The sequence below is a fragment of the Perna viridis genome, chromosome 3 (genome assembly GCF_037379345.1).
Source record: "Perna viridis isolate PV_CMFRI_1.1 ecotype Kerala chromosome 3, ASM3737934v1, whole genome shotgun sequence".
NCBI classification, from domain to species: domain Eukaryota; kingdom Metazoa; phylum Mollusca; class Bivalvia; order Mytilida; family Mytilidae; genus Perna; species Perna viridis.
In genome coordinates this window covers 19854709-19882217 of record NC_142447.1, presented here as the reverse complement: position 1 = coordinate 19882217, position 27509 = coordinate 19854709, and the positions used below count along the sequence as shown (strand labels likewise).

General features: G+C 33.8%; 1 protein-coding gene and 1 pseudogene across 2 annotated transcripts in view; one reads left to right on the top strand and one right to left on the bottom strand.

The window, feature by feature from the left end:
• LOC148621360 (uncharacterized) overlaps nt 1-26861 on the bottom strand; it is a 99188-nt gene extending 72327 nt beyond the window's left edge. The window contains exon 1 of the mRNA XM_088575579.1: nt 26644-26861. The gene's annotated coding sequence lies outside the window, so the exon portion shown is untranslated. The remainder of the gene's footprint in view (nt 1-26643) is intronic.
• On the top strand, nt 410-16613 carry LOC148621361 (uncharacterized; annotated as a pseudogene). The gene is made up of 7 exons (XR_015921172.1): nt 410-484; nt 1090-1215; nt 10766-11077; nt 11339-11401; nt 13825-13902; nt 14473-14508; nt 14669-16613. The product of XR_015921172.1 is annotated as an uncharacterized LOC148621361 (transcript).
• Nucleotides 26862-27509: the final 648 nt, after the last annotated feature.

Here is a 27509-nt window from a genome sequence, read left to right as displayed (position 1 = left end):
CTTGAAATGTTCCCGGAGCAATATATGATGATAAAAGTTTATTTTTCTTCTATTGTACTCGAACTTTTATTATCCGAATCTTATGTTCACGCTCTAGATGTTTTAGTAGGATGTATGACGAAGTATTTGATACTAAAATTTGATAGGCCTGTCAGCCGATTGATCTTGTGCATTGGACTGAATGCAGATCGTTTCGCAATACATGTTAAATAGGTTCGAATCACCATATTTGCAACAAAAACCCTCGAGTTAATTTTAGAGTTTAGCTAGACTTAATTACTAATTTACAGAAAATTGTGTAAATTGCAATGATTTTGGCCTAATTAATTGCTTATCTACCATTGTGAAGCAATAGGATTAATTTAAATTCCCATCGATATTTCCGCTCAACTTCCTTTGCCCTTGGCCCCTACTTTACACATGATACATTCATAATAGAAGGAAGTATTTCTAAAGTATACCATTCCTCGTAAAGGCTAATTATGTAAGTATGCAATTTGACCAACTTTTATTCATCTTATTATTCTTTCGAAGAAAACTATTAAGATTTTCATTCGTGTTATTGTGGAGTACACCATATATTTCTGATTCACTTTGATTAATTTCAAATTTAATCATATCAGCTACATAAATGTGTTGCTAACGCATTGCTGAAAAATGCCGAAGGGGAAGTGTGGAAGAGAAAATGGGGGTAGGGAGAAGGTGTTGCCATATATGGAAACAAAACTGTAAATGCAGTGGTTTAAAAATCGGTTTAAAAGTGTTTGCTTATTTCATGATTTATTTCCAAGTGAATTATGAAACTAGTAAGAACTGAAAATTCTATCTTAGATTTGAAAAAAAAAAATACAAAGAAAAAGCGTTTGAATTGTAAACTGAATAAGGATTCGTCTTTCTGCCGTTGAAATTAGTGCTTTTCTGTGCTCGGTATAAAATGAATGTCGGCTAATTAAAGTCAGCGTGTGTATGTATACAACGCAGTTAAACATACTTTACATTGTTGAGTGAACTTTAAGTTGCCTTTTTAAAACGTTTTATGCCGTGCGTCTTTAATCATTTAAATATATTTATGATGTACAAATATTTCAGATATTATGGTTACAATGGAGCCGTGGGAATCATTAGAAAGAAAAGTCAATTTACAACTTTGTATACATTACAAGTGTATACATTTACTTTTATTAATATGCATTTTTCTGAATCTTCAGTTTAATGGTAAGTTTGCCTTTTAGTATAGTGGGTTAACCAACTCACAATATTAAGCTTCCGATAACAATTCAAAACAACAATTGATGGACTTGTTTTGTTTCGATACATTAGCCTGAATATTCTTCTATTCAATTTCGGAAACAAAATATCAATATTGTATATTCTAACCTACTGAATGGATTATTAGTATTTTATTAACCTGGTAAAATTATTGGTCATACTAGTATTAAATTATCATCTGATTTTTGTGAGGAATGTTTCAACATAGCAGACCATAAACCGGCTCTGTTTATTTTATTGTAGATTGAACATCAATATTAAAATATGAATTAAATTCTTGGTCATGGTCTTGGTTTTATTATCACCTGACTTCGGTGAAAAATGTTAAAATTGTAATTTTGAATGCATACAATGATTTTTGGGATGAACATTAAAAACACACGAAATACTAAAAAAAGAATATTATACCATATGTAGAATGTTGAGCTGATTTCAAAATGTTTGTAAACACCTCTTGGCCTGACCTTGATGACATATGATCTGCCTGCCAAAGTTCGTTTGATATCCGTTTTACATTCGTTTTGCGCCCATTCTTATTCGTTACTATTGTTTGAGAACGTTGCTATTCGCACCGAAAGTTAAATACTTTTGTGTAAACATAATATTTTCGACGAACACTAACGAATAGCCGAAAAAAATAAAAAAAAAATGTTAGGCAGTCGTTCTGCATGTTATAAAAACATTTTCTATTCGTTGTGTTCGTTGGGCGCTCGTTATTAGTAAGTTAACCCCATTTACAGAAAGTGTTCAACATTATCTTTTTTCTAATTTTATGAACGTGTTTTTCGGAGAGTGATCCGTTTTTAGTGCTTTTTTTAGATAGTAACAGCTACATTGCAACAGAAGTTATAATTTCAGAACAGTTGTCCACATTTAAGATTGGACATTAACGTGTATATATCATCCTAGGGTACATAGTTTCTTAGAAATTGACTTTGACATAAAACGTAAAAGTAAGTCAATCATGCATGCTCAAACTTTCTTCTATGTTTTCGACAAAATCATTCATGCGCGAAAAGCCGAAAAGCCCGCGAAAATAAAACGGGAATACACGATAGATAATGTAGTGAATATTAAATGACTTTGATAGTATCAAAACTTTCTCGAAATTATTGTCACATATCAATACCATATTGAATGTATATCGTAACTCTTTTTTTAATTTCATCGTTGCCACTATTTACGAAGTTTACCAATTCTTCTGATTTAAGACTGGTTTCCGTTCAGCCAGTCTGAAGAAGATGCTAAAATAATGATAATAAACCGTAAGCGCATACGGTTCTACGTATTGATATTAGAGTGTGTTATGTTGTCAGCCAATCGTAAATAATCGGCGCTTCACTTCTGCGTTATTTGAGATTTTGATCCAATGAGTTGATGATTTTCAATTTCTCCGTGCATGTTATCTGCTTACAATTCTTTATAATCGTCTCCACGGAGACAATTAATAAAAAAGGCTAGAAAATACCGGTGTGTTTGTATATTATCTAAACATAACGGAAGTATTGATGAGACAAATTTGTGCGAAATATTTCAAAAACATTTATAATTTTGGAGTAAAAGAATCTCAACGTGAAGCGTTACGAATTCCCGTAAACACCCATAGCTTCCGTAACGTTATTACTTCATAGTAACCGTTAAAAAAACGTTTAAAAATAATGATTTTCAAAACAAAGGAAAAGTTCCTAGCTAGAAGCCATTCTAGAAACAAAATGAAAAGACTAAAACAAATTTGAAACTAGAAAATGGAGATCTGTGAAATTATCTCAACAAGTACATTTATCTATCTGCAGAGGAACTTTGAACGAAAAATCTTTTTACATGCATATGCAGCATATATTGTTATATATACATATATAAATCTAATGAAATTGCCTCATTTCTTATATATTGTACTACTAACAAACAACTCATTGCGTTTCCAATTACACCTATTTACCTGTTGCTATGTAATTCCGTAAATCGAGCATATCAATGATTACATTCTGTAAAGTATGCACTTACTGTCCATTAATCTCTTGGTACGACAGTTGGTAGATCCCGACATCAAGGACGGTTTATAAGAAAAGGTTAGATATTAAAAGTACGTAGTCAAAGTAAGAATTGTAGGGTAATTCTGAAAACGAATTACAATATATAATTCTGAAAACGAATTACAGCATATAATTCTGAATAGGCATTATTGAAGTGTATCTGTGTAAGGAATAAGAAAGTGGACAACTCTAATTTAACAAATGCTGAAGACGCATTGGTAACATCTGAGCCGAGGCATATAGTCGTACCTTTATTGGTACAGTGGTTATTTAGAGTGAATTATATTTTCCGTCAGTGGTTACAGAATCGATAATACACCAGTGTTTACCTTAAAACATAGCTTTACAAACAAGCACTGGTATCTAACCATTGCTAATAAATTTGTTTTGTAAACTGTCCTATAGTCGGCGTCACATAAATAACATACTGTTAAAATTTGAATAAAAATATTTTCTACGACTTTATTGACACCTACCGTCGTTTAAATTGTCTTAAATGACTTGCTCATTCGTTTAGCCAAACGGCTTCTCCCTGAACATTGAATCGTTAAATTCCGGTCAGATTTTAATTCTAGGTGGCAATATTTACATTGTAAAAAGTCGGCCATGTTTAAAGTGATCGGGTTGCTAGGAGATGTTGTTTACGTTTAAATGGTTTGTCCAAAAACCGAAGAACCCAGAATGCAATTCGGCGTTATTTCGGATATCTCGGATTTATTTTATGCGAACAACGTATAATACCGAGAAGTTGATCAAGCAGACGATTATCACCGGAGTTCGACGGGAACTTACGCACTTCGTTTGTAAACAAATCGTCCCGTAAAAACCAACATGGCGGATATTAGTATGGGATTTTCCCGTAAGGATTTGTTACGCATGATTTAAGCTAATAAACGACTTGTTTTTGAGAAGCTGTTTGGCTAAACGAATGAGCAAGTCATTTAAGACAATTTAAACGACGGTTGGTGTCAATAAAGTCGTAGAAAATATTTTTATTCAAATTTTAACAGTATGTTATTTATGTGACGCCGAGTATAGTCAAAGAATGAAAAAACAAGATAACTGCCTACTATTTTGTCAGTTCAGGTCGTGGGTCTAAGGTATCAAATCAAGCACTGGTATTATGAAACGGCAATTTTCATTTTGTCAAACGAACGCTACATTATAATGCCGTCGCTATATCCAGCGAGAAATGACTATGTTACGAACTCCAATGCATTTTGTTCACATACTCTCGGTACGTGACATAATTTATAGTGGCAGCCTTGGATACAGCACGGTTTGTGTGTTAAACATACAAGATGGAGGCTTTTCAGACTGCAGACCCTCTTTGACAGCTGTGAGTATAAAAGTTAAAAGTTTTGAAAGAGGTTTGGTGGTACATTTTACAGTTCTAGCTGTGTAACGTTGTTTGTATGGATTATTGGATTACAGTACATTGTCGGTAAATCACAATCATCGTCCTTGGTAGAGAGACCAAAAGAAGATAGCACAGATTTCTTTGGAGAGTGTGGTAGCATTATCCATTTCCCTTTGAAGTGTTCGTCCAACATATCGAAGACGAATTAAAAAGTAGAATGAAATGAATGCACAAGTCAAGCACGAAAAGGATTACATATTCCGCAACAAGAGTTGAGGTCAAAGAATTCAGTGATTCTGGTATTATCCAATCTCGTCAAGCAACGTGACTATTTACCAAGCCTCGACTAAAGAAAAATCCATGACAAGCCACAGAGTACACTGCTTTGAAATGACTTAATTCCAAATGACCAGGGGGTACACAGGATACTCCTCCAAAAATATGCATATACATATTCAACAACAGCTGATGACACTTACAGAAGTGGCAGGACAGAAACACTGCTTTCACGAAAGGACAAGAGAACAACAGGAGAAGGAACTGAAACCTGTGCGGAAGGGTAGCGACTAATCATGACAAGCCAAGACGTCAAGTCAAAGTAGCAAACTATGATGGAACAAGTTAGTGGAAGAATTTTCAGAAGACGATTAGTCAACAAGCCATACCCAAACGACCCGGGGAAGTAAGAGAAACTTTGGCTTAGTAGTATTTTTTGGATGCCCTGGTAGATGTTGATCTGACATTACGAATAAAACAGTCACGCCCAGAAAATTTGAATCAAACAATTTGTCTGGGAGTAGAGTAAGTGGCTTTCTACAAAGCGTAACGACGAATAGACACAGGGAAGATAGGGGCATTCAAATGCCACAAAAATAATAGATGGACTGAGACCAAAGTGCAGACGTTGTCAATGATGAAGGCATTCACGGAGAACACTTCAAAGGGAAATGGATAATGCTACCACACTCTCCAAAGAAATCTGTGCTATCTTCTTTTGGTCTCTCTACCAAGGACGATGATTGTGATTTACCGACAATGTACTGTAATCCAGGAATCCATACAAACAACGTTACACAGCTAGAACTGTAAAATGTACCACCAAACCTCTTTCAAAACTTTTTTACTTTTATACTCACAGCTGTCAGAGAGGGGCTGCAGTCCTACCACAACACTCATTACTTCCGTATTGGTATTAATTCAATGTGGATTCTGAAAAATATCGATTGATTGATTGAAAGATTGTTGGCGTTTAATGCCCGAATAGCAATATTTCATCTATATTCAGGCGATGGACATGAAAGGAATGATCAAATGAACATAAAATGATGATGATGAAATGAAAAAAAAGGATGGGACACAAGGTTAATAGGGTCGACAAATTTTGATTGCCACAAGATAAAAGAGAGGGATGGGTAGGGTAAGGCAATTTAGCTTCCTGTGGTGGAGCGCAAAGGTTCTTAGCGAATACCACAGCAGGGTTATTTAACGCGCGAGGCACGTGGCATCTTTCCCAATACGGTGCACCACTATTGTTTGCAATCAGGTTTTCCGTATTGTAGCCTGACAACCCCGGCATGTAACACGTCAGTCAGGGGTACCCCATTCCAACACCTGGGGCACACAACCTAGCTGCTCTGTGGGCAAAGCCCCTAGTCCCCGGTCAGGTTTCTGAGCCCTATTTAGTCACCTTTTACGACAAGCTTAGCGCTGCTGCAGTTCTATTCTTTTAACACCCGGACCTGCACGGAAAGATCTTTTGGAGACAATCAGTTCAGGACTATTATCAGAATATAATAGCATTAAAACCTTTGATTTTTCAACACTGTATATCTCCAAGCTCAGATAAAATCCCGACTCAAAAACATAATACATCGTTTTTTTTTCTCAAAAAGACGGTACACCTAGATACAAATATAGTTCTTGGTAGTGATTTATCATACTTTTAGAACAATAATTCCAAATCATCTTCCAATATATACAAATAATGTTAATAAAATGCTGTAATTTTTAATCGACAACATATTTGTCCAGCCAGTGTGGTGGACGTATATTTCAACAAACGGTCGGCATTCCAATGGTAACAAATTGTGCTCCTTTACTTGCTGACCTATTCCTTCCTCTTATGAGGTTGACTTTATAACTGGTCTGATCAGAAAGAAAGAATATCGTTTGGATAGATCCTTCAATCTCAATTTCCGCTATATAGATGACGTATTATCTTTAAACAATCCTAATTTCGGGGATTTGATACATCGCATCTACCCAAAAGAACTTGAGATAAAAAATACCACAGACACCGTGACGACAGCCTCATATCTTGACCTACACGTAGACATCGATGGTAAAGGAAAACTATTGACCAAACTTTACGACAAACATGATGACTTTTCATTCAGAATTGTCAACTTTCCTTTCATCTGCGGCAACAATCGTTCGGCTCCTGCGTAAGGAGTGTTCATATCACAACTCATACGTTATGCCAGAGCTTGCCGAAACAACGCAGACTTTTTGTATCGCACTAGAACTCTAACAAATAGGCTTCTGGAACAGGGTTATGTTGCTACAAGATTGAAGTCATCACTACAGAAGTTGTATGGTCGTCATCATGAACTCGTAGATCGTTATGGTGTATCCATCTGCACTTTGAAAACTGATTTATTCAACGGGTCATAGTTTTCCTTTCCTCGTTTGTCTACCCCGGACTTGACTTTTTATGAGCAACTCGGCGGGTGTTTCTAGAAAAGCAGAGGACGCTTACCCTACCGGTGCACCTGGTCCATGCTCCCAGTTTTTAGTGGAGTCCGAGTTGCTCACTTGCATTTGTTACTTTGCATGTATGATTTTAGTTACTTTATGTTCTTTGTTGTGTATGTCTGTTTTCCATGTCTGGTTTTTGTCCCTTGATTACATTTTTTTGATTACCGCTATACCTTTGTTCCCTTGATTACTCTTTCAACGTGTCATAGTTTTCCTTTCATCTTTCGTCTACTCCGGACATGACGTATGAACAACTCGGCGGGTGCTTCTAGAAAAGCATTGGACTCTTACCCTACCGATGCACCTGGTTCATGCTCCCAGTTTTTGGTGGAGTCTGAGTTACTCATTTGCTTTGATACCTTTGTGTGTATGATTTTGGTCACTTTGTGTTCTTTGTTGTGTATATCGGTTTCCCATGTCTGGTCTTTGTCCCTGGATTATATTGTTTGGATTACTGCTACGTATTGTAAAGAAGGTATCGTAGATCCGTGTGATAAATTTGTTGATCGGGACAGTACTCTTTTAGCTAAACACTCATTATCAGTAAATGAATTTGTCCAACTTCGTGCAACGAATTATCATCAAATGTAAATATGATAAAGGCAGGAACAATCATAAATCCTATAGAAGCTGTCTTGTCGTGAATGCAACCTGGGCAAATGAAGAATCAAGCGTCGAATTTGATCAAGAATTACAAAAAAATATGTAAAGCAAGCTAGTGAATAACTGATGATGAAACAAAAGGAACAAGTTCAAAACCCTCAGGAAGCATGAAGCTATATTAGCTATTTTGACAGATATCTTGATTTGCAACAATATTGTGCAGCATAAAATTGGCACTGGGTCTAATCAGCCAGTGAAGCAATCACCGCGAAGGACACCGTAGCTATGCACGCAGAAGGCGATCGTCATATTGATGACATGCTACAACACGGTGTCATCGATCAAGCCAGCTGATAGACATTGATCTTTGGGAACCCTTTGATACGAAAGGAAGACTGGTCTACTTGTTTTTGCGTTGATTGTCGCAGGTTAAATAATCTACCAATATAACACGCGTATCCACTGCCATGCCCAAACGATTTACTAGAGCATCTAAGTAGGTTTCGACTCTTGATCTATGCTCAAGGTACTGTCAGGTGAATGTAAAGGTAGGTTACAGACCAAAAACGGCTTTTGCAACTCGCAGAGAATTATTTCTGTTCCATAAATTATATTTGGATTAGTTTGTGTACCCGCCACGTTTAAACGCCTTATATAGAGACTCATGGTTGGATAGAAGTGAAGTATTTGCTTAGTATATTCAGATACCATGAGTGTCATAGGATGACGTTTTAAGGAAAGGCTAGACAATCTGGAATAAGTATTCAATCCTTTAAAGGAAGCGGGCCTTGTATTAAAACTGAAAAGTGTCAGTTATTTGCAAAAACCTTCACCTTCTTGGGACATATTGTTAATCAAGATGGTGTAGCAACCGATTAAGATAAAATAGACGCTATTAGAAGCTGATCCGAACGGAAAGAAGTTTCAGAGTTACGGTCTATTCATGGTCTATTTGAGTATTTTTGACGTTTTATAGGAAATTTTGCTGATAGCCGAAGTCTGCACAGTTTGACAGTTACAGGTAAAGAATACCATTGGGCGAAAGACCGCCAGCATGATTTGAAATACTGAAATAAAAATTCAAAAAAGCACCTGTTCTTTGTCATTCAGACTTCAACAACGCCTTTATTTTAGATACTGATGCAAACCAGGCTCCATCGGAGTTGTTCTGTCACATCATATTGATGGAAAGAAAAGTGTTTCACTGGTGGCTAAATTAATGACTGTCGTAACCATGCAAAGTCAAAATGTAGCCGAGGAAAATATATAATCAGTCACTTATTTGTCTAGTATTGTTACTGCAGTAGAGTTTTCTCAAAAAGCGAGCGTAAGAACTGCGGTACTAGAAAGAGTTGCTCGCAGTCGTTCACTTTCTTTAACATTTCTGACACTTTTACAACACCCCGAAAAAGACTAAAACTTAAGCATGTAAAACGATGGGTAAGAGATAACACAGACCAGACTTTAAAAGAATAGAGGAGTTCAGATACGTTGTCAAGAGCTTATTGATGTATTTTGACGATCTCAGGTTTGAAAATTTATTATTTGGCAAAAGCAAAAAATTCTTCAGAAATGCCATTATAGCAAGACAGTAGGACATTGCGTGTGTCTGTCGGATGAGACGTTACACCGAAGTCCTGAAGGAAAGTACTACGTCTTATGTACGTTAAAGACCCATTTCAACAGCTGGTCTGGGTAGTCCATCAATGGCCTGTTGTTAGACAAATGTTTTCATGACCTGATTTTTGGAAGAGCCTTTCATAGTAACTTCAAAATTGATTTAAAGTTACTATGAAACTCCTCGGCGGTTTGATCACATACCCCCGGTACGTGACAAATATATATATGTCGTCATAGAAACAACAAAAACTAACAGAGACAATTTATATTAATATGCATTATTATTATTATTATGTATGTATTTTTCCGCAAATAAACATTTCATGCTTATGATAAAAAATACCGATTAAACTACAAAGTACCGAAAAAGAATCTGCTTAAATAATCTTCTTCACATGGAAAGTTATATAGAATAACTATGAAACGCTTCTCATATCCTTCTTATTTGGTTAATTGATTATGTATAAACATTCGTCATATTTTAAAACAAAATGTCAGAGTTGTGCAGCGTTACCTACCTGCACGAGTGGATATTATCAACATATGCTAATGGCTCATGTTTGTGACAATAAGCAAAGTTCTGAGTGCTACGAATATTTATGAGTCTTCAGTGTTTTCTTATTGAAAATACTTTAATTTACTATTTCAGTTTTTATAAACCGTCCTTTTTCAATGTCAAAAAGGTAATAGATATTTGGTTTAACGACTTAAGATGAATTAAACCATTTTTCGTTGGATGACTTGGCTCGTTAATTTAATTACCTCTCTTCTGGATAGATTTATTTTTAATATGAACCCTCCATCGTGGAATTTACAAGTAAGTTACATGGAAGCCCCATCGAATTCATTGACACAAATGGATTTTGATGGGTCTTTGAAATTATGGCACATTTGTCATGTGTGGGACGGAATTGGATATGTTTATTTTAGTTACAGTAGGACTCAAGATGTTTTTTCCTATTTCAAACACTTGAATTGACGTCACAATATAATCAAACCTGTACGTGGAATCGGCCACATTGTGACATCAGGCATGCATCTCAGTCCTATATGTATATATATTCAGTTTTGTTACTCTGTGTGAATTATAATCTAAGTAAATGTCATTTTCTATTATTTGCAGAGAGCAATTCTCTTGGACACAATTCAAACTATTCACAAATATATACCGAAATAGGTGGCAATGCAACCTTGAAATGTGAAATACCTCTACATGCGGAGAAAGGAACCTTAAGGTGGCATAAATATGGACAAACTGGGGACCTGGTATCCGGAAATATAGTAAATCCTAAATACAGAAGATATTTTGTCAAGAAAGACCATAATGACAGACTTGTTTATCTTTTGATTTCAAATGTAACGAAGTCTGACATGGGTATATTTATTTGTGATATGCAGACTAACGGTTCAATATTTGTACAACATACAAAACTAGGTAAAACTTTACGCTGTACACCATGAACATATCTTTTATAAGTCCGTCAGTTATAACGTTAAATGCCAAAACAGTTTTAGAAAACGTTTTTTCTAAATACCATTAACAATAAATTTTGCGCTATGCCTTACCAATGTGCCTTTGTATTCTTTGATTTGTATTATTATTATTTTTTTTTTTTGTCAAAGATAACATGTAACTTACTTCAAACAAAAGTTGATACTATTCTATTGTTTCATCACATGTTACATATATTTTAAGTTTTGCTGGAAACCACAAGTAAGCCTGATCATTCGCTCCTGGAATACACCAGTTATTCTTATGGTAAGTATAATATATTGCATAGCGAATGGTCTGTCAATTGACCAAATTGTAATATACATTCATAAGATTTTCTATGTGCAATTATGACTTGTATTGGTTGCAAACATTTTATTACTTAAATTTGAATGAAATAATTTGTCATTTAATTTGGTATACTGTTTCGTTAATGAATATTAACAGACACTGTGAAGTCAGCCTCATATCTTGACCTACACTTAGAAATCGATGGTAAAGGAAAACTATTGACCAAACTTAACGACAACCGTGATGACTTTTCATTCAGAATTGTCAACTTTCCTTTCATCAATGGCAACATCCCTTCAACACCTGCGTATGGAGTGTTCATATCACAACTCATACGTTATGCCAGAGCTTGCCGAAACTACGCAGACTTTTTGTATCAGGCTAGAACTCTAACAAATAGGCTTCTGGAACAGGGTTATGTTGCTACAAGATTGAAGTCATCACTACAGGTTTTATGGTCGTCATCATGAACTCGTAGATCGTTATGGTGTATCCATCTGCACCATGAAAACTGATTTATTCAACGGGTCATAGTTTTCCTTTCCTCGTTTGTCTACCCCGGACTTGACTTTTTATAAGCAATTCGGCAGCTGTTTCTAGAAAAGCAGAGGACGCGTACCCTACCGGTGCACCTGGTCCATGCTCCCAGTTTTTATTGGAGTCTGAGTTGCTCATTTGCTTTTGTGACTTTGTGTGTATGATTTTAGTTACTTTTTATTCTTTGTTGTGTATGTCTGTTTTCCATGTCTGGTCTTTGTCCCTGGATTACATTCTTTTTATTACCGCTATGCCATGGTTCCCTTGATTACTCGTTTAATCCACTTGCTTTTAATTTAGTACTTGAATGTAATGTCTGGTATATTTGTAACATTTGAATGAAATATTTATTTTTTTAATTGTATTTTTTTTTTTTGTTAAAATGCAATATGTGTCATTCAATTCCTGTAATTATGTATTTGTATGCAAAATGTTTCATTCAAATGCCATGTTTTGTTTGTTATTTACTTTGTATATTATTTGTCAGTTGAATGCGTTATTTACCATTGAATAGGATTTTTTTTATTCAATTGGTGTATTTTGCATTTTAAAGCAGAGTATTTTTCTTTCAATTGCAGTAATTTTGTTTTTAAATGCACTAATTGTTATTCAGTTGGTATAACATTTCATTAAAATGCATTCATTCAATGGTATATTATTTTATAATTGAATGCAACATCTTTTGCTTTTTCCATTCAGTTGGTATAACTTTTTATCTAAATATATTTGTCATTCAAATCGTAAAAAGTTTTTATTAAAATGCATTATTTTGTAGTTTTATTGGTTTAATTTTTCGTTTAAATGCGATAGTTACCATTCGACTGTTACATTTTATCTATGCAACAATAGCATGATAAGAGTTCTATGATTATATGTCATTCAAATTATTCCAACTAAATAACAAGATATAGCATTCAAATGAAAAATCAAATATACAATTTGAATTAAACAAATCATTAAAACAAACATTTCTACAGTTAAAGAACAAAATATTGCATTTAAATAGAAACAAAATAGCAATTTAATATAAGATATTACATTCAAATGACAATTATTATTATTTATTGCAACCACTACCATGCCATATTCAAATTCCATTTTAAAAAAGATTATAATTAATCTAGACAAAATTTATTATTTAATATATTTTTAATTTGGACCTTCTTTGTTGGTCTTAATACGCTGTAATAGATATTACAGTTGCAAGAAAGACAAAATTCAACAACTTAAACAAGTATGTATTGCGCCAGTGTAAGATTATGACAAAAAACAGTAGGTACACCCAACGGGTTTTCACAGATAAACAAACATGTGCTACTCTGGCTTATTCGACATTGCCAATGTAGAAAGACTAAAACGTACAATTGTCGCCATACTCTTCTAATTTCTTTCTCTATCACATCTGCATGAAAGTAATAATGGAATCAAATCATTTGCCTGGCTAAGCATATGCTATATAGCGAAAAGTTTGATTGTGGGGCGAGGAATAGAACATCTCACCTTTTTTTGGAAAAAATCCTGTTTGAAATTTAAAGTCAAAATGTGCAACGTAGCAAAATTAGTCAAAACATGTGTAGCGGAAGTTTTTAAAAACATTTTTACTGAAAAAAATGTTATTTTTAAACATATAAATTTATTGTTATTTTTAGGCAGATTACTTATCTAGAGAAGGTGTCTTGAAAAGAAACCTTAACCGATAAATTAAGATATCAACTGCATCATACTTGTGTCTTAGCATGCAATTAGTATTTTGCTTGGTTGCTTAATTATTGCTTTTGTTTAAATCATGTTTTTGAATTAGTTATTATAATACATCTTACTATTAAATATGTTATTTCATCACTTGATACATATATTAATAGCGTACACACAGAGCTCCGCGAGTGTCACCCAAGAAAACGAAGAAGCAACAGTTGTTACAAAGAGCACAACTGAAATAGGCAAGAATATTTTCCAACAGCGATATAGAAACATTGCTAAAGGTCCATCAATTCCGTCCGATAAATAAGGACTTTATATCCAATTTCTTGTACATTTCGAATGAATAATATTAAAAACGTTTGTCATCATAACTTTAGATTATAAATTGACAAAACAAAAACAAAAAAAATCACAATGACAGACAAAACGTGATAAAATATTATTTTCTACAAGTTTAATAATCATTATCATGAAAACATGGCATAATAAAGATAGAAGCGAGTCAAACAAAGGCTATTAAAATCATACAGGAAAAACGTGTATCAATAGGGTAAACTGGAAAGGAACATATTTTATCTGTCAAGATTTAATTTGTGTTATAATACATATAACACTGTTTTATTCTATAAACGCTGGAAGAAAGTGTATAAGAGTTCAGATGTTTTGCAATAAAAAACAATATTACTTTGATACTACCCAAGACTAACTCCAATATTTGGACATTTAATGTAAAACCAATAAAAACTTTTTTAACAAGTTTGATAGTTACAATATAATTAAGGTATAGTTTACTTTTAATTACATTTTAGGCACTGACATTTTAGACAGAAATCAAGTAGATAACGGTAGGTCCTGAAATAAATATCATGTTTAAATCATAAATAGTAATTTAGCTTTTTATTTTATATAATCAATTCATTTTAGCCTTTTAATTTGAGTGCAAGCAACTTAAAATCATAACATCTATACTCTGTTTTAGAAGACGTATGTTCTTTTTCATTTCAGGTTTGTTTTTTCGACAGAACAGTTATTTACTTGCCATCGCAGCTGGTTTACTGCTTCTTTTGTGTTTTTCTGTTTATTGCCATATCAAGAATTGTAAGTCCAAAAAGGGTTATTTAAAAGAAGTTACAAAAAACAGGAACCGTGATAGGATTGAGCAAAACATTGATGATGATGATGATGATGATGATGATGATGATGATGATGATGAAATTTCTTGCGAAGTGCATGACGCTTTTGATCATTACGACGAAATCGACGAAACCCAAATGGTTCATTATGACTATCCAAGTGAGAATGAATTAGAAACCATAGATGCAAGAAGAACTGTTCAAGGTGTACGTGAAGACAAAAATCATCTTCGTCACATAATTCTTATCTAACAGTGCTAGACGATAATTTGGGTCATAGTAATGGTAGTAATGAGTTTTGTAAATTATCAGGAATGTTTTCGAGAAGTGAAAAATCCAGTGAAAATAACCGAAAAATCCCCAAAACTAAATCCGTACCTACTATCACGGAATTGACAGCATTACAAGATCATGAGCAGAAGTTACTTTGCAAAGCCAATAATTCATTCTCAAAAGCAAAGAAAGAGCAAGACAAATATTCAGAGACAGACAAGAAAAATACTACAATAAAAGAAACATACATAAACCCATATGTACCATTACGGACCGATGAGATGGAATATTTGCAAAGTTACTCTGTCTTGACACGATCTTATATAGGTAAACTTCGGAACACGAAAAGTGATGTAAACTTGGCTTTCATTGAAAAAAATTATCAGATATATCCTACAGCTACAAAGTCGAGTATTATCAGAAGGGCATCGGAAACTGCCCTGGAGACAGGAAGAAACGTAGTAAAAAGAAATCGTGATTCTTGCATAATACCACTAAAAATAAGCTCCATTAACCTTTATAAAAAGTCTAAAGATACTGAACTGTAAGAAGATGTTTTGTCATGTAAAGAAATTTTGTTGGATTATTACCTGAAATCTTGCGTAATCAATTACTACTAACAGCTGTGAAAGCAATCATAAGATAAATTCGTCAGCATAAAGTCAAGAAGGGCATCGGAGAATATTCTAGAAACGGAAGGAAATGTAATAAAAGAAATCGTGATTCTTATATAATACCAGAGAAAATCAACTCCATAGATTCTTACAAAAGGTCAAAAGACAATTTTTTTTCATGTGTATAATCTTACGTCATCAATCACTATTAACATATGTAAAACACATGGTACAACAGTCAACAACTATTATCAAGCTCCTGTAGCTTTTATCTGGATATAATATCGAACAAAGGGATCTTTCAATCATAAATAATGAACTCAAAATATTATCTCATTTCTAGAAATCCATACAGGGAGGTTGTACCATGTTTGACAGACATACACATGAATGGTTGGACGTTTAACAAAATACCATGTTGTTCCAAGCAATAGACAGTCTGTCTTGCAAAATAAAAAAAAATCATTTACGTCATTTCAGTCCATCATTCAAGCACGAATCCATAAATGATTTAAGTATCCGTTTATTTGTAAGGCTCTGACAAGTGATGATACAACTGATATCATGATGTTTTATTTTTTTTTATTTTGCGAAATATATTTAACAGTCCAATAAACATATAAATGCAAGAAAAAAGTGTTTGACTTGTTACCTTGTAATATGCAGTATATGACTATGGTGTAAATTCTCCCAAGTTCCAAATGAAAAAAAAAATAAGGTGTTGCTTTATTTAGAAATGTATTTTAATGTGTAGTAAAATAATTTCTTGTGAGAAATTAATGCATTTTAGTAATTAAAAGCATATATTTGTGATATATTAACGTTAATAAAGGACTCGCTACATTCTTTCTTGAATATATAGAAAATTGGTTGATAAGTCCCTAAGGTACTGGTGATTGAACGAGAATCCGGTGTCCTTTAAACAGATACATCAATAAAGGTTAAATAAAACAATACACCAGGTTTTACATACGTTGAAATATTTTGGTTGCAAAACTTCCTTTGTAACCTGAGTTAAAAATATATACAATACGCAATATAGGTATAATCAGTATAGGTGGATCTATGAACATCTTTTTTTACAATTCTGTGATGTTAATCAAAGTTGCCCGTTATCTGATCTTCTCTTCGTTATATCATTAAACACGTTGGCGCAAAGATTCAGATAGAACTAAAATACTTAAGGCAAACAAGTTAAATATAATGGACTAAATAAGATGGATTCGGATACTCGCTTTCTTCTATTGATTAAACGAATTTAAGATGCAAGTAAAACAAAACTGGAAAATAATACAATATACATATCTCAGCATTTTATTTCTTAATAATATATAAAGTTTTATGATCATAATATCTATAACATCCGGAATTTTGAGGTAATGATTGACAAATATATAATACATAACAGTTTTTTTTTATACAATAGCAATATTTATTCACTTATAATGTGCAAAATAATTGATGAAAATAATATACGTTGTGAGGCGGCTCAAATAAGAATAATGAACTAGTGAACCAAAGCCACGTTTAAAAGGTAAAAAGGCAATACATACAAATTAAATGTATAAATAAAACGTAAAAAAGAATAAAATATAAATATATATAAATAAAATATATATAGTATTGAACAGCCATTCTATTAAATGTTCTTTCCTGAAAATAATGAAGACGACTTTCAATTGTAATAAAATATTACCACATTCTTGTCTATTAACAAGATTAAATTCTGGGGGAATTCAATATTGGATGTCTTGTGTAACTCTAAGCTTTGGTGATTACTTTGGCAGATGAAATTGACAAAAGTTGAAATAAAACAATCTAATAGTTGGACGCTCTTTATGATATTTTAGCCGCGAAAACAGCGCTTTAACCATTTGATAACATTTTAAAAATAATTCGGACGTGGCTTTCTGTCCTAAAGGCAAAATCTTTACAAGAGTAATCAAGGGAACCAAGTTTCTAGCAGTATTCAAAATAATGTAATCCAGGGATAAAACCACATATGGAAAACAGACATACACAACAAAGAACATAAAGTAACTAAAATCATACACAGCAAGTAACAAAAGCAAAAGAACAACTCGGACTCCACTAAAAACTGGGAGCATGGACCAGGTGCACCGGTAGGGTAAGCGGCTTCTGCCCTCTAGAAACACCAGCCGAAAAGGCGATATGAGATAGAATCTTTAAAAAAAATGACGATGTAATTTAAGGTACTATGTGAAAACATCCACTACTTTTGTATCGTTTTTAAACATAAACATACAACATAAAGGTCTGAATACATGACAGGCGAAACATATTACAGAAGCTGCAAAATCAGAAACAAAGACAAACCACCGATATCTCCCCACGCACAAATTTGAAACAAAAAAGGCACAAATATATATATAATATAATTTTCAAAAAATAATTAAACGCTTAAACAAAATGACTTGGTAGAAACAAACAGACTAATCTTTCATTGACATAGGAAATTGCATGCACTTGTATTGCGACACGTGATATTTGATATTATAGGGTTATTTCGTGAAAATTGGTGAATAATAGTATAGTATCGTATGATACTTTGTAATATTCATGCAATTACCATTTTATTATTTACAAACCGTGAACCAATGCGCGCAACTATTAGGCGGATCGAAAACCGATGACCGCTGACCACTGACCGGACTGATCACAGTTTTTTTTTTTATGTAAGAGAAAGTAATCAAGAGAACCAAGACTCTAACGGAAAATCAAAAGAATGTAATCCAGAAACAAAGATTAGACATGAAAAACAGATAAACACAACAAAGAACATATAGTATATGAAATAATACATGCAAAGTAATAAAAGTATATTGTATATGAGCGACTCGGACTCCACTTCAAACTGGGGAGCATGGACCAGGTGCATCGGTATTGTAAGTGTCCTCTGCTTTTCAAGAAATAACCGTCGAGTTGCTCATAAAAAGTCAAGTCCGGGGTAGACGAAAGAGGAAAGGAAAGCTATGACACGTTGAAAAAATCAGTTATCATAGTCCATATGGATGGAAAATAACGATCCATGAGTTCATGATGACGACCATAAAACTTCTGTAGTGGTGATGTCAATCTTGTAGCAACATAACCCTGTTCATAATCCTAATTGTAAGAAGTCTAATGCGATACAAAAAAGTCTGCGTTGTTACCACATGCTATGGCATAATGTATGAGTGATATGAAAACTCCATACGCAGGTGCTGGAAGGATGTTGCCACAGATGAAAAAAAGTTGACAATAATGAATAAAAAGTCATCACGTTTTGCGTAAAGTTTAGTCAATAGTTTTCTGTTGCCATCGATTTCTAAGTGTAGGTCAGAAATGTAGGACAAGATTTCTAAGTCTAGGACAAGATATGTATTATCCTTTATCTTGAGTTCATTTGAGGTTATATGCAATGTATCGAAACACGAAACTAGGATTGTTTAACGATCTTTCGGATCAGATCAGCTTTGAATTCAGCCTCATTTGAGTAAAGGAATATTAGTCTTCTTATGTGCATTATATACTTGGTGAAGCTGTATTTATATGCTGTTACAAATCCTCTATTGTCTTACTCGATATCATCAGAGGTTGTCCTATTCAGTCACATCATGTGCTAATGTTCGCGCTCTAGATTTACATACGAGGAAGTATCGCTAAGTTGGCCGAATGGTTTAGAGCGTTAGACTTAGTGCAGGCGGTGTTGCCATAGATGACGGAGAAAAGAAGAGGTTCGAATCCCGCTGAGAGAGCGACCAAATTTGAATCGTAAATTTGCAAACTCACATCGATTCTAGAGTTGGGTTGTAGTTTAGATTTGATTATATATGTATGCATGCATCCTTGTATCAAATGCTATGTTGATCCTCGCCGTGCATGCTTTTATCTACATAGTAATGTACTAGCAAGTAAGATGATAGAGTTGCCTCACCCCATTAGACTTCTTATGTTTCTTCAGTTTTCCACAAGCAACAGGTTTCTTCAGAGCAGCAGAATATGCAGAGGAAGTCAAAGGTCATGGTATCTACTGAGTGTCATGAGATTAGACATTCAGAACTTTGAAATCAAGGAATACCAAATTTTGAAACTTTATAGCAGGTGAAAAATGTAAGGACGCATTTCCTGGAGGCGATTGTAGTATAATGATTTGGCTTTATTACTTTTATATTTTACTACAAACATTCAACTTGTTACGTTTCCAAATACACTTGTCCATATGTTGCCATGCACTTCCGGAAATCGAGTTCATGTATATCAATATTTACAGTTTGTAAAGTATGCACTTCCTGTCCATTAATGTCCTTGTACTGTACGAGATTTGACAAGTCATGATATAAATCGGGAAAATGATGTTATTATTTTAGAGATTGTAATGGCTTTTGATTGATATTATTTTGGCATATAAGCAGTAAATTGAAGTTTATCAGTCAATCAGTCTGTAATCGACCATCAAAACCAGTTGATATGGAAGCTACATTAAAGATAGTAAGGGTAAAAGTTTTAGGGTAATTCTAATAAAAAGTCCAACAGTATATAATTCTGAATAAGAATTATTGAAAAATTTCTGTTTAAGCAGAAAAAAAGTAGATGACTCACTTAACAATTGATGGATATGCATTTATAACGTATGAACCAAACCGTATAGCCGTACTTTTATCGGTGCAGCGCTTATTTAGAGTACATGACACCTTTTTGCATCTCATTTAATCCCATGTGTGGGTAGAAGGCATTAACATAGGCATTGGTATTGTTCAACGGTAATTTTTATTATGTCTGAATCGCTCACCTAGTTCAATTTTTGCCTTCCAAGGGGAATAACTCAATTCTGACATAAGAAAAAAAATTGATAGAAATTATCATGAGTATCATTTCATCAATAGAAAGTTTTTATCATACCTTTCGAGATATTGACTGAAAACTGATAAAAATATCATTTTTCGCCTTCCAAGGGCAAAAACGCTAACAAGAAGTCGTTCGATAACTGTGATCAAACTTTTGTAAGCCTTATCACAAGGATCATTTCAGGTATTGATTTTTTTTTATATCTATACTAGTTTTTAAGATATGGACTGAAAAAAGAAATAAAATACATGATTTTTTCACCTTTCAAGGGGAAAGACTTAACAAAGACTTTATATTTAGTAACGATAGCCATTTTTTTTTTCGACAGATCAAAAATCCTTACATTATTTCTATGCAAAAAATTCTATCCCAAGGAACATTCACACTAAGTTTAATTCCAATTGGTTAAGTAGTGTCAGAGGAGAAGATGTTTGAAAGAAAGAACATTAAGAATAGCGAAAAAAGTTTTCAAAGGAAATAAGTCCAACATGGCTTAACAAATTGAGACGAAAATCTGACCACAGATAGATCTTATCATGCTTAACAATTTTACCTTATGTCAGAATTTAGCTAAACCTGACGGTTTTAGATATTTATGCGAAGAACTACTGTCTGACCCCTATCTTCCAATTTTAGTAACGGTGGTCATGTTTTTTTCGACGAATTTAAAATCCCTACATCACTTCTATACAGGATACCCCAAGGAACATTCATACCAAGTTTGATTAATCAAGTAGTGTCAGAGGAGAAGAGTTCTGAAAAATTGTTATCGACGACGCAAAGTGATGGCAATAGCTCACATGGTCGTCGGCCAGGTGAGCTAAAAAGTAATATTAAGAAAAAATCATCAGATGCAGAAAGCCAATGCCTCAAAAAGACATTTGTTGGGTCCTACTTTTTACAGAAAAATCTTACACTGTGAAAAAATACACATTTCACTCCGAATAATGCACGAAACTCTAAGCTTTAAACCTTCATAATATTTACTTTGTACTATACATGTATATATTATAGACATTTGTTTATAGTAAAAAGAGACAATAATGTACGTGTATCTGTATTACAATATAAAAGTGAGACCAACACAATTGTCCTTGTCCTTGCAAAGACAAAATAGAGAAGGCACTGCGTTATTTCCCTATCACATCCACGCCTCTCTGTTCCCATTTAGTGCATTAATTAACATAATGTCTTACTAAGCTTACGCCCTTGATGATTACCCTAACCTATATAGACATGATATATATATATATATATATTTTGACTAGGCTCTGGCTGCAGCGAAAAAAAATTTCTGGAGTCTGTGAGCAGGTTGAGACCAAGTCTTAAAATTAGGGTTCCCCCTTTTGTATAATATAACATATGTTGGGTTTTCAAATAAGAAATCCTTGTTAAGATAAAAATTGGAATATTAATTTATTGGTTTTGCAATATCTTTTTGAGAAGGTTCACTTTTTACATACAGGAATGTAGTTAAGTATCTAAAACGTTAGAGGTCTTGAAATACGTGTATTGAGTCAAAATATATTAAAGGTTTGCCATCTAAAAAAACAGATTTTTTTTATTTTGCTTAGTCAGATTAAAAAATGGCTCATTGAACGTCATGATCATATGGACTTATAACTAGTACATACTGATAATAAACATATGCTTCTTTTGCAAACAGCAAAAGAAATTGATTTTTCTAGCATTCAGCAAGATCCTGTTCAAGGACCCTTCCCCAAAGAAAATCATATCAAAATCATGCAATATTAAAAAAAAATATATACATTATATCCCCCTAATTTTGACTCCCATATGGCAAAATTGGTCGATGATATATTGCAAATGTTTTGTGAAAAAAAGTACTGATTTTGTAGCGGCATTAAAGTACATAAAATCTGTAGTTAAATTCCTGGTAGTGTAGTTTTGCAAACATGCATTTGCTCCAAATGCATCAATAATGAACTAAAAAAGGTCTTAAAAAACTCAAAGGAGGGAGAGTGTTATGCTAGCGCATGGTTTATAAATCGACTCAATTTTGACTTTACTTCATTGGCAATAACGAAACAAATATCATGTTTAAATAATGTTAATTGCATTGGATTAAGAGAAATGAGATAGAACTTGTAAACTGGTAAGCACTCCGACAGAACATTACATTTTGGCTGCTCAATAAAACTCCTGAAGTGTAAGTCTCCTAAATTTCAACTGGTATTATTAAGATGATTACTCAAATGTTGTATTTCAAGGAACATTACCTTTTCCATGTACAAACATCCATGTGATGCTAAATGTGTCGAGAAGAGATCATTTTGATATTTGCAAAATTGGACGTACTTGAATGTAAGACCTTACCAGTTTAAATACATGTATTTGATAAAATCCGTGTTTTCTTTAAGAACACGTTGATACAAAGTAATTTCAAGACAAATATAGTACCAATAGCACACGGAAATTCAAATTATATTGCTATTCATGCATCGAAAATTCTTAAAAAGTATGACCAGGTTATGCGAAATAACAAATTTTTGGTCATGAACCTCGAACCGATTTACGAGCAAGCGTACATTGCCCCGAAATTGGTCATGCGAACTCTGTCTATAAATTCAATAAATAAAAACAATCCTTATATATACAAGTCTAAAGGAATCTGCCAACCAGCAAACTTAATGGGTATCGGATCGTCCAGTCATGACGATGCAGCACAAACAAAAATAATGATATAAGTCTAAAGGATTGTACAACGATACCGATAAAGATGTTAACACCCTATAATAAAGTATTTAATGGGCAAAATTTTCAGTCAACAAATGACCTTCTTCAGTGCCTTAAATAAACTGAGTGTGTATGAAAGTAAATGGTGTGTGAACACAACTCACTACCTAATCAGGTGAATACCTGTGACGTATAAATTTTTTTTTACCAACAGTAACAAAGATCTTGAACATTGTGCTATAGACACACGTTGTGTGTTGATCTTGAATACTGAACTATAAAAATAAAAAAAATATTTACAAATACTGTTATAAGAAACTATACAAAATAGGAAGAACTTAATGTTTTTTGTTAATTCCGTGTGGGTGTAAAACACCCCTCCCGCTTCACTCTCTGTAGATCGCTCCAGATCGTGTTTTGTTCCACGATGAAGATTTTCATTTTGTTGAAATCATCGAGGCAGTGGTTAGGTAATCTAAAGTGTTGATTCACTGGGAGTAAAGGCTTTTTTTGTTAGGTCGCTCCTGTGTCCGTTCAAGCGCTTGTGAAAAGGCTGTTTAGATTCACCAACATATTGAAGGCCACAAATGGGACAGTGGAGCAAATATATTACATTAGCACTCTTGCAGTGCACGTTGCAAAATATTTTGTAGCGTTTCCCCGTGACTTTGCTGGTGAATGATGACGAGTGGTGCATTTGGTTGCAACATTTACACCTTTTGTCACCACAGGAGCGACTCTCGCCTGGAGTCAAGTTGGGCTTAGATATTTCAGCCCTCACAAGTAGATACGTAAACTGTCTGGCTGTCTGAAATCAATCATAGGTGGTTCGGAAAAGACTTTGGATAATGTTGAGTTTCTCTCGACAGAGGTCCAGTGCTCACGAATGGTGTTGTGGCTGTTTTTAAGGCAGGGGTGGTATGTTCGAACACAAGTTCCAATTTTTTGGAACCCTTCTTTGATGGTCTTGTATCGATATCCCCTTCTTCTTAAATTGTTCTTCAGTTGACCTAGACGTTTCTTTAAGGATTCGTCATTTGAACAAATGCGTCTTAGCCTAAGAGCTTGACTGAATGGTATATTCTTAGTCAGGTGAGATGGATGACAGCTCTGAGGTATAAGATATTGATGTGTGTCAGTTGGTTTTGAGTATAGGTCCGCGGAGAGCTCTCCCCCCGATAAGGTGCTGGCGGTATCGAGGAACGAGATGCTAGTAGCAGATGTTTCGTAAGTGAACTTAATTGAAAGATGTTGACTGTTGGCACGAGCGATAAAATTGTTTAGTTCTTCTTCTTCATGTGTCCACTTCATAACCACGTCGTCAATAAACCTTTACCAGGACAGAGGCTTTTCTATAGAGGATTCAAGTAGTTCTTTTTCAAATTTTCCCATGAAAATGTTGGCATAAGACGGGCCATTGTGGTACCCATAGCTATGCCATTTATTTGTAAGTAATGGTCTCCATTAAAAGTAAAATTGTTCTTTTTTAAAACCATTGTGAGCAAAGTGACTAGGCAGTCAGTAGGTGGAACTTTGACCTCCCGAGAGTCCCATACTTCATTGCAAGCCATCAAAGTGAGGAATGTTGGTATAGAGAGATGTAACATCCATAGTGACCAGAGTGGTGTTTGGTGGAAGGGGATTCAGAGCCTGCATCTTCTGTAAGTAATCAGTAGTATCTTTTATAAATGATGGAAGTTTTTCAACATGTGGACGTAGATGAAAGTCCACGAATTCCGAAATTTTCTCTGTTGGATGGCCATTAGCAGAGACTATAGGTCTACCTGGGTTGTTAACTTTGTGAATTGTTGGGAGTAGGTAGAATCGACCAGGTTTAGGATTTTCAGGTTTGAGATATTCAAGAGTTTTAATGTCAATGTGGTTATTATCGTACATTTTGTTTAACTTAGTGTTTATTTCGTCCGCAAAGGATTGAGTGGTGTCTGTTGTTAATTTGATATAAAAACGGTCGTCTTTAAGTTGACGCTCGGCCTCATTAATGTAGGCGGATTTGTCCATGATCACTACAGCGCTGCCTTTGTCTGCAGGTTTTATTATGATATTGTCATTGGTCCTTAGACATTAAAGTGCAGCACGTTCCCCTATTGTTAAATTATCGCGACTCTCTACGTTGACCCTTACATTTCTTATTAAGTCAGATTTTACATTATCAATAAATGATTCCAAAGTTAAATTTTTAACCTTTTCAGGGACCCACCCACTTTTCTTTATAAACCGATAATTGTTTTCATCGTCTGAATCACACTCATTTTGACCCTCACTCTCTTTTGAGCCAAAGTACTCTTTGATCCTCAAACTTCTGGCGAAGTTGTCAAGTTCCTCGATCAGGATGGTTTCATTTACAGGCCCTGGAACTGGGCAGAAATTGAGACCCTTAGCTAATAATGATGTTTCATCTTCAGTTAGGTTGTGTGGTGAAAGATTAATGACAGTGTTGGATGGTTGACTGTCAGGTTTGTTTCTTCGTTTAAAATGTCTGTTGCGTCTTTTGCCTTGTTATATATATACAAACATCTCAAAATGTGACGACTCTATTTCTTACACTGCTGCATCGGATCAAATTGAAGATATATAAACGTATAGAAAGGTCTGAAAACTTTCCAACCATGTTTTATGCAATCGTTTCTCAATCGTTACTTTTTAAATTACATTCTTAATCATTAAAATTGGAAATTTACAACTTTTGACATTTTTTTTACCAATAATTTCAGTAGGCAGAATAAGGCCTTATGGGCCCCCATCATTTAGCCAGTCTTTAGAGTTCATAATAGATCATTGTTGAATAAACATGAAGGTAACAATGTTTACTTCAGACAATATAGATCTGTGTTATCTCTCAGTTATAATATATTTTGTTGCTTTTAATAGTAACTTATTTTAAAGATAAAAACGAAAACTTCGGGGATATGTCTTGTAGATCAATGCTGGAGGGATTAAATCTTAAAGGGTTAGAGAACATTTAAGGAAGAATATATTCAGGAGAAAATATGCAAGGTAACAACTGTCGGAAATTCATGACAGTATCGTAAGATATCATTTAAACTAGAAAATCAATATGTATTGTACCAAAAACAAAGTGTTGAGGAAAAGATAGGCTTGCTGTTATACTTTCCATTTCGATTCCAATTTTATCAGACTTCTTCAAGCCAAGTATTTACAGTATAACTGCTTACTTATAAATTTTTGAAAAGTAGTTCAAGGACAAAAAACTGTTTTCTGACATGCAATGATTGCTATCGTTTGCTGCTATTGTTTAAAGTATGCATAACAGCATATTAGCCGCTGTATTTACTTATTGATGAACGCAATTTTCAACTTTCCAATTTGTCTTATTTCTTGCCCTTGAAAATTAACTTTTCAATTCCCTTGTTTGGATATCATTATGAACGCTTACCTTTATATTCTTGCCGGATTCTATTTATAAACCTGTTCAGCTCATATCGTTAAATACTGCGTTCTTTGTCGGTGACATACCTTTATTAAGTTTGTTATCTGACATATTACATGTACACTAAAATTTAAAACACCAATTGATAAGTGCATATATACACCCAAGCACATATACTATGTTGGTCTGCCGAAACCAAAACTGACTACATAAAACTTCAAATAAGTTAGTTCCTGTATTTTAAGTTAACTTTTAGAGTAATATTAGAGTATTATTCTGATTAGTTCAGACAGGGGTTATTAAATTTGTTTTATACTTATTTTCTTTTTTAGGAATGTAAAGGTAAATCTATTATATATTAAGTATCAGGAACTTCATTGTCTGCAATGTAATGTGTGCCCGTAATTTACCTGTGATGTAAAGGTGCACTAGTAAGGATTCTCATAAAATAAGAACAAAATTATTTTTTTTAGATTCAACAACATACATCATATATCTGTTAAATATTGTTTTCATAAACAGTAATTTTTATTTTTGCAAAAGGTAAAGTGTACCCTTTATTAACCTTTAATACATCTTGAAATTGGTAAGAAACATTTTTTTAATTTTTTGTCCTTTCAGATGAACAAAAGTTGATAACAACAAAATAGTAACAATCATACAAATGCAAATTAAAACAACAAATGCTTATTCATTTACTTGAATTAAAAATTTTTTATCGTATATTGCACAAACGTAATGGAACTTTATTTACTTATATCACAAAACACATTTTCACTTGTTCATATTCAAACTTGGTGTAACTTTCAAGTGACACTGTGAAGTCAGCCTCATATCTTGACCTACACTTAGAAATCAATGATAAGGGAAAC